The 9762-nt window shown below is 31.2% G+C and overlaps 1 long non-coding RNA gene across 1 annotated transcript; it reads left to right on the top strand.

Moving 5' to 3' along the window:
* Window positions 1–3623: 3623 nt before the first annotated feature.
* Window positions 3624–6059, top strand: LOC127724779 (uncharacterized). Its single transcript, XR_007992684.1, has 3 exons — window positions 3624–3762; window positions 4968–5072; window positions 5940–6059. It is a non-coding gene; the product is annotated as an uncharacterized LOC127724779 (long non-coding RNA).
* The last annotated feature ends 3703 nt before the right edge of the window (window positions 6060–9762 follow it).

The following is a 9762-nucleotide window of genomic DNA, read 5'->3' as shown; positions in this document are numbered from 1 at the left end:
TTGAGGCTAAATTTAGATAGAATTTATACTCTCCTGTGTAAAGAATTGGTCATATTCTTGGCAATTCATGCAGCAAATATTTCAATAGTGCTTCATTTTGTAGTTTCTATCTTTTATTATATCAGGCATATATAATTTTTCATTTTCTACTGTTTGAAAGGACTTTTGTTGGAAATTAATACTCCAAAGGGACATAATTCAGCTTTTTCATAGATTAATACAGGCAACAAAGGCAACTTTACAGCTGAGTATTTTGCATATTTAATGTTGAAAGTGTCTAATATCTTTGTTCTCATCATCTCAAGACAGAATAATGGATTTTATAACAAGCTCTGAAATTTTGAACCACAGTATGGCATATACTAAAGCATGGAATGGAGATTAGTATGAAAAATCTTGAGTTTGTGCTTATGTTGTAAATTTTAGATGAAATGAATACAAATTGAATGGAACTGTTATTTTTATCTGTTTAAATGGAACTGTTTATTATTCTTTTTAAATAAGATAAGATATGATTGGATACAGGTTGTTTATTAAGTCTTATCTGAAAGAAGTAGAGAAAGAGGTAAACCAGCATGTAGGGGTGGGGACATTAAATGATCCATGTTTCTTTAAGTAATGGGAACATACAAGTATTTATTATAGCCAAGGTTTTCACAATAACCCAGTATTGCATTAATGGTGTCAAAAGAATTCTTTATATCTTTATGTCACAGTATACTGAAGATAGCAAGGGAAATCAAAATCAATCAGACTTCAGTTAAAGTAAACTATTTTGAAGCTTTTGGTTAGTACATTTGATTTTTATCACAAAGAATAGAATTTTTTCACTGAGAACAATACTGTGTTGAGAGAAGTGCTGAGTCATCATAATAAGTCAAATTGATGGGTACTGATATAAAACTTTATTCTAGGATTTCAATATTAACTATATTGTATAAAATGCACCAAACTATAGTTCTTTTGTATTTGTTTTCACCTTTCGCAATGATTAATTCAATTGGAAACACCAGAATTCAAGTCGCGACAAATATTTTTAACTGAAATATTTGCCTTTTTTGCTGTGTAATTCCCTAAATGTATCACTTGGGTATTTCTGTAGACATAATCTATTCAAATGGGAAATTGTCTGGTTAAGTTTGTACTGTTTATGGAGTAAGGCAACATTTGGTCATACTAGAAGCATTTTCAGTGTTAAAATTGTCCATTTAAGGAAAAAAGAGGCCCACTTGAGGCTAAATTTAGATAGAATTTATACTCTCCTGTGTAAAGAATTGGTCATATTCTTGGCAATTCATGCAGCAAATATTTCAATAGTGCTTCATTTTGTAGTTTCTATCTTTTATTATATCAGGCATATATAATTTTTCATTTTCTACTGTTTGAAAGGACTTTTGTTGGAAATTAATACTCCAAAGGGACATAATTCAGCTTTTTCATAGATTAATACAGGCAACAAAGGCAACTTTACAGCTGAGTATTTTGCATATTTAATGTTGAAAGTGTCTAATATCTTTGTTCTCATCATCTCAAGACAGAATAATGGATTTTATAACAAGCTCTGAAATTTTGAACCACAGTATGGCATATACTAAAGCATGGAATGGAGATTAGTATGAAAAATCTTGAGTTTGTGCTTATGTTGTAAATTTTAGATGAAATGAATACAAATTGAATGGAACTGTTATTTTTATCTGTTTAAATGGAACTGTTTATTATTCTTTTTAAATAAGATAAGATATGATTGGATACAGGTTGTTTATTAAGTCTTATCTGAAAGAAGTAGAGAAAGAGGTAAACCAGCATGTAGGGGTGGGGACATTAAATGATCCATGTTTCTTTAAGTAATGGGAACATACAAGTATTTATTATAGCCAAGGTTTTCACAATAACCCAGTATTGCATTAATGGTGTCAAAAGAATTCTTTATATCTTTATGTCACAGTATACTGAAGATAGCAAGGGAAATCAAAATCAATCAGACTTCAGTTAAAGTAAACTATTTTGAAGCTTTTGGTTAGTACATTTGATTTTTATCACAAAGAATAGAATTTTTTCACTGAGAACAATACTGTGTTGAGAGAAGTGCTGAGTCATCATAATAAGTCAAATTGATGGGTACTGATATAAAACTTTATTCTAGGATTTCAATATTAACTATATTGTATAAAATGCACCAAACTATAGTTCTTTTGTATTTGTTTTCACCTTTCGCAATGATTAATTCAATTGGAAACACCAGAATTCAAGTCGCGACAAATATTTTTAACTGAAATATTTGCCTTTTTTGCTGTGTAATTCCCTAAATGTATCACTTGGGTATTTCTGTAGACATAATCTATTCAAATGGGAAATTGTCTGGTTAAGTTTGTACTGTTTATGGAGTAAGGCAACATTTGGTCATACTAGAAGCATTTTCAGTGTTAAAATTGTCCATTTAAGGAAAAAAGAGGCCCACTTGAGGCTAAATTTAGATAGAATTTATACTCTCCTGTGTAAAGAATTGGTCATATTCTTGGCAATTCATGCAGCAAATATTTCAATAGTGCTTCATTTTGTAGTTTCTATCTTTTATTATATCAGGCATATATAATTTTTCATTTTCTACTGTTTGAAAGGACTTTTGTTGGAAATTAATACTCCAAAGGGACATAATTCAGCTTTTTCATAGATTAATACAGGCAACAAAGGCAACTTTACAGCTGAGTATTTTGCATATTTAATGTTGAAAGTGTCTAATATCTTTGTTCTCATCATCTCAAGACAGAATAATGGATTTTATAACAAGCTCTGAAATTTTGAACCACAGTATGGCATATACTAAAGCATGGAATGGAGATTAGTATGAAAAATCTTGAGTTTGTGCTTATGTTGTAAATTTTAGATGAAATGAATACAAATTGAATGGAACTGTTATTTTTATCTGTTTAAATGGAACTGTTTATTATTCTTTTTAAATAAGATAAGATATGATTGGATACAGGTTGTTTATTAAGTCTTATCTGAAAGAAGTAGAGAAAGAGGTAAACCAGCATGTAGGGGTGGGGACATTAAATGATCCATGTTTCTTTAAGTAATGGGAACATACAAGTATTTATTATAGCCAAGGTTTTCACAATAACCCAGTATTGCATTAATGGTGTCAAAAGAATTCTTTATATCTTTATGTCACAGTATAGGGAAAACGGTACTATTACATTTTCCCAGCATTAGGTTGGTCTTTTGTGTACCCAAGGCAGGTGAAGGAAGTCAACTTAGGAGCGCTGTGATTGGATGTTAGGGTACAATATATTTTTTTATTTATCTATGAATAACTGCAGTGTGTATATTTACAATATAAATTTTGAAACCTATTGAAATATTTTCTAGAGAATTATTCGAAAAGACTTCAAAAATTTCATAAATTTGGTGTAAAATGACGGTGGGCATGGATAACATTAACAAGCTCCATTGGAAGTTGGTCATGATACTATTTGGCTTCAATTTTCAAAACAGAATAATAAAGTACTAACACCACACATAACTGTTTTATCGGGGTTTTTATTATAAAAAGTGGTAAATTTAGAAAATGTTAGTATTGTCGCCTATGGCAGAATAAATAGTACCGTTTTCCCTATATGCCTTACGGAAAACCGACCTTTTCCGGAATCGACTTTTGTTTTATCACCGGAAATGATTTTGAAATTTGAATTTCGAAACGAAGACAGGATATCAACAAAGAGAGCCAAGAAAATTGTCTGTTACGCGATATATATTCACTTGGTAAGAATGATTAATCTGTTAAGATGAAACTTGTGCATTCATTGTGTGTGTTCAATCATAATCGGAACCAAATAACATCTGTTTCTGGAGGTGCGGATCAAGGTTTTGAAAAAAGGGGGGCCCCTGCCCAAGGCAAGCAAACGTTTGGAGTGATACTTGTAAATAGTCTATACATTTATCATATAAGTAGCTCCATAAGGGGGTCGGGGCCCCTAAATCCGCCACTGTTCAAGCATCTACGTACACCAATTATGAATTTGTTCATTGATATAAAAAAAATATAAGGATATGTGGCTTGTGTGTTTGATTGCCAATACACCTAATCGCTATTTGTCCGCCATTACTGGCCATGGACATCACAAAAGTTCCCGTAAAATTTTGACGTCATATTAGAAAATATTTGACACCACAATTGAAAGTAATACACCTTATCGCTATTTGTCCGCCATTACTGGACATCACACAACTGTCACAAGTTCCCTTAAAATTTTGACGTCATCATAAAAAATATCTGAATGGAAAAGTGATTGTTGTTTGACGTCAAAAGTTCAAGCAGGATAGATTCTTGGGTCAAGCGGGAATAGCGATAAGGTGTATTATTGTATGACGTATGCTGACGTAAAAAGTTCAAGCGGGACAGATTTCCAAATACTGAAATAGCGATAAGGTGTATGAGACCGCTATCCACCAGAATTTAAATGACTTGGATTAAAAAAATTATAGGTCACTGTTCGGCTTTCAAAACTGAGAAAACCAATGCCATATAGTCCACTTTGAAGCCTTGACAAACAAATGTTAAATTTTTCTCAACACAAATTGTGACAATTGAAACAAAACAACTAACTGCCTACATTAAATACACATTATGAAAAAGATATTTGACAGACTTAAACCAACAATAACTATTGCAATAAGCATGACTCAATACCTTGTTTCCGAGGCACACAAACAAGTTACAATAACACTAATATAAGCACCATTTGAATATGGAGATTTTTTTCTAGTAAAATCAGTGTATGTATGTATGTATTTGCAAAACAGTAAATTAAATTTCCCTTAACAGCTTAATGAACATTACAAAGACTATGTAAGACTTCAGTACAAGCAAGGTAATATAAACTGTTGCTTAAAATTATATTTATTGCTTCATACACACAATGTACATTATTATTACTACATACAATGTATCTTTTATTTTTTAACAGGAGCTAAAAGCCACAAAGGACAAGTTCAATATGCAGGTTTACAATTTGGAAGTGGCGCAGGTTCTTTGGAATGTCTACAACCTTTCAGGAGAATTTTTTTTTGAAGTAAGATTTTCATACAGAATTATTGTTATTCCATATTTAATTCAAATATTTAGCATAAACAATGCATTACATTCAAGATTAAGGGCATACAATACAGAAAAGATATCTGGATATTTGAATAAATTATTTTTTTTGTGACAAAAAAGAAACAAGTTGTTTATTTAAATCAATCTTTTAGTCCAACAGTGTGCTTTCATAAACAACATATTTGCTTTCCTTTGAAGTATTTCAAATACATATAAACAACTCATTTAATGACATCTGTATGATTCTCGGAAGTTAAGTTATATTATTATCATCATTGCGAAAACAATGCATAACACTTCGATAAGTTATTATGTGCCTATAGTATACTTCTAGGACTGTATCATATGCCCTTAGATACAAATGACAAGTTATAAACTATGTCACTCTACAGAGTTTTAACACTTAAAAAGGACAATAAGATGTTTAATGACATTATGTAGCAGGGCTTTTAAAGGCCCCTACATGATACAATGCATTTAATGAAAACTAAAAAAAAACAAGAAAAACAACAGCCTGATTTATACAAAACAATAAAAGAAAAAAAATATGACAGACAACAATCAACGAGTATAATGAAATAAGACTCTTGACTGGACACATAACAGTCTAAAGTTTTTTATGTGTTTTTTTTTTAATAACTAAATGAAGTTCATCGTGGCATATTGCTCTCTCTTAACACGGTCAGCCATTTATCGTCCCCTTCCGACAGACTATCATCGTTATTTGTTTCAAAACTTTAAAGGGAAGGGAATGTATATCCTTCAGGCAACGTGAATCGTTCTATAATAAAGGAATGTGCACGAAGTTTATATATGAATGTAAGATTAATTTTTTTTTCAGAAGCATGGCACAGCAAGAAAAAGATATAAGACACTACAAGACATTCCAAGTGATTTTGAATAAGACAATTGATTGACTTTTTCAATGTATTCTTAAATAAATCAAATAGTTGATGTAAAATGGTGTTTTGTTCTCATCTCTTCAGCCAATTATCAATGATTATTGACTTAAGATGTAACATTATTAGAAGTGTAGCGTTTTAGTTTAGAAAGAGAAGTTGTATTGAAAAATCTGAATTTGGGACACAAGTTTTAGTCAGTGTAACTTGAACTTAAAAATGTGTATAATGTTTGCATTATGTCCAATGGCATATATGTCATGCATGTTCAGGTTGACGTATGCATGATGTGTATAAGATAGGTTATAAAAGTTGAGAGTGAAAAACTAAACATTATACCATTGTGGTTGGAATGTGGGCTTTCTTGCACTGTCTGTCGTCTGTCCACCTATATTTGTCGGATTTTGTCCAACAAATATTTTCATCACCGTTTTTCCCAAAACTGCTGATAAAGATTAGTTAATATTTAATGAGCTGCTTGATAGTGATGAACTGTGATGTGTGAACATTTTTGTATCTGGCACCTGTTTCCTGTTTGCTTATACATTGTATTTCAAAATGTTGAATGTTCTCAAATTTTTCATCACTTTAATTCGTAATGCTGATGAACAGAATGACTTCATATTTGGTAAGTGGCTTGACCATGATGAGTTGTGTCTGCCATTTTGGATGTGTCAAAATTTGTAGATACAACTTGTTTTTAGAGACTTTGAATTGTGAATTTCATATGCTTAGCAAAACAACTGATTTATCCTTGTTTGTATATAGAATTAATCACTGTGTATAAATTAATTTAACTAATGATTTGTTATTTAAAAAAGCAGGAAACTCAATAAAAAGTACAGAAATTTTAATATTGATATGATCTAGATATCAACCAAAAACATCTTCTTAAAACATTTTGAAAACATTTTTTAGGCACAGTCTCACTTGCAAGAAAACATCCAAAAAACATTTTTATAACATTATTTGATGTTCATGATGTTTTTCAAACGTTCAGAAAATATTTCTAGAAAATATTTTTTAAAAGATTATCAAAATGTTTTATACGCCATTGTTTTTCACATTATCATGATATTTCTTTACAACATTTTAATTATATTATGCAAATATTTTAGAAAATATATTAGAAAACGTTTTAGCGATATATATTCTACCATACATTTAATGTTATTCTCACGTTTTTTTGTGATATTTTCATGACATTAGACACAACATTTTAAAAACATTTTAAAGATGTTTTTGTGTTTGCTGGGTATTTAACTTTCTGAAAAAAATGACTGTGTAATTTTTCCTCAATTTTTGAAACACGCATAATATAAAGAGAATTTGCTTCCCTTGATTGGCTTGAAGATGAAGTTGAACCCTCCCCCCCCCCCCCTACAAATTGCCCAAAGGCAGTGTCTGTGCGTACCCGCATGCGGGTACGAATAGTCAAATTGCCATTCATAGGCTACGCGTACCCACATCCGGTTTTACAATAAAATGCCATCGGATCGGGAATGAAACGTGAAATATATACGGAATTTGTCGCAATTAGTGAATAAATTGATTAAAACTACTTACTTAATTAAATGAGGTTAAAAAAAATGAACAAATTGAGGCTCGATCTATATGGATTTATGATTATGTTTTCCCATTAGTGGCAAGGTTCCGGTGCAAAAAATAGTTGACATGCATTTTGTAGCCGGACACACGGACACAACCGGATAAATTATAAATATTGAATATACTAATTCAGTTTAAAGGCTTAATTTAATACAAATGACAATGTTCTAATGTAAAATGCCACAAATGTAAATTTTAATTAAATACAATTTTCTGGAACACAAATTATACTGTAAATTCGTAGTGGCATGCGTAGGCACCGGACACATCCATCTAGAACACCAATACCAATATTTAATATTCAAATAGTTCCAGTGTAATGCTGTGTGTTATTCAAGAAATAGAGTTAATTAATTTTCTATACCGTTTTATACCCTTAAAGGACACTTGCTGTGACAAAACTCCTGCAACTTTTATTGTATTGTACTTTCAATATTCGCATTACGCAGGCGCATGCAAAATCGATTGTTATATATAGTAATCCAGCGTACATCCAAACGTGTAGAGCCGATTTTAACTTGGGGCCTACTATAAATAATAAAATCGAATGGCAATACAACTATATCAAAGTAGGAAGATATATATTCCTTGATAATTATCAGATGTTAGGATTAGGACATATCTAAATAAATAACCTTTTTTTAATGCCATCATGACAGCCATGATACTACTTGACTTTGAGATGAAGAACAGCAATACAAGCGCTGTTCCTTTGCTTTTTGTGTGTGTGGTTTTTTTTGTGAAGTACATGTATTGATTTTGCGTCATGGATGGATACCCAATATCCTGTGTTTTTCTATTAATACATGTACTTGAGAGAGAGAGAGAGAGAGAGAGAGAAATATGAAAATTGAATTTTATGGGGAAATTACCTGACCAAGCTGACCAAGCGGACGACTTTTCCATGACCAATGCGTTGACCAATGGAAAGCGCACAGAACTGTCTAATTCCCCTAAGAATTTGTAACATATCAAGATTTAATCACATTTTGAATAAATATCATTTTCAAGTGTCGATAATTAATTCAATCTAATTAAAATATAGAACTCGGATTTCGTTATACTACAAAATCATGGAAAAAATAGTTTGCTCATTGGAATTTCGTATGGATTCATTAATCATTTTTTTGGTTCATACATAACATCACAAGGCAGTCGGTTTAGATGTCATCCCAAATGAAGTATTGAAGAGTGGTGCTAGTATTTTGGCTCCATTATTTCAAAAACTTTTTAATCAAGTATTTTCTACATGAATATATAAAAAAAAATGGTCATCAGCATATATGTTTCCAATTATTAAAGCATGAGGGTCCATCTAAACCGGAAAACTACAGAGGTATTGCAATTGATATGTGTATAGGAAAACTGTTCAATTCAATACTAACTAAAAGGTTAGATAAGTATTTAAAAACAAATAATATAATAAATCCATGTCAGATTGGTTTTTCAAGTAAAAGGAGGACATCGGATCACATGTTTGTATTAAAAACTATAAATGGATAAGTACACAAGTATGAAAGGTGTGACACTGTATGCTTTCTTTGTTGATTTCAAAAAAAGCGTTAGCCAAAGTAATTCATTCTGGTTTAAAGTATTAGTTATCTATTAAACATAATATAGGTGGTAATTTCCATGCAATCCTGAGAGATATGTACAATAAAAGTGAATTATGTGTTATAATAGACAATGTGATTATTCCTAATTTTTGTTCCCAAATTGGAGTAAAGCAAGGGGATATTTTGAATCCATACCTTTTCAAGATTTTTATAAATGATTTACCGGATGCATTTAATGAAACCCATGAAACCCCAGATGCTGTTGATATAAATGGCCGCTGAATTGACTGCCTCATGTATGGAGATTATCTTGTTATTTTTTGTCTAGTTCAAAGGCAGGTCTTCAAAAACGACTTGATGGTTTATCCAAATTTTGTACTGTAAAATGGTGTTTAGAGGTCAATCTATCTAAAACCAAAGTTATTATTTATTACAAACCTGGAAAACTTTTAAAAGAATATTTTTATTTCGAAAAAGATATAATAGAATGTCTTAAGCCACAGTCCCACTAGACCACGATCGCACCACGCTCACCGCGATCTAAAATAATTTCAGATCGTGGTGAGCTCGCAGTATGAGCGGCATGAAAATGAAAATTTCC

Source organism: Mytilus californianus, unplaced genomic scaffold (assembly GCF_021869535.1).
Source record: "Mytilus californianus isolate M0D057914Y unplaced genomic scaffold, xbMytCali1.0.p SCAF_14, whole genome shotgun sequence".
Classification (NCBI taxonomy): Eukaryota; Metazoa; Mollusca; class Bivalvia; order Mytilida; family Mytilidae; genus Mytilus; species Mytilus californianus.
This window is presented reverse-complemented; position numbering and strand designations above follow the sequence as displayed.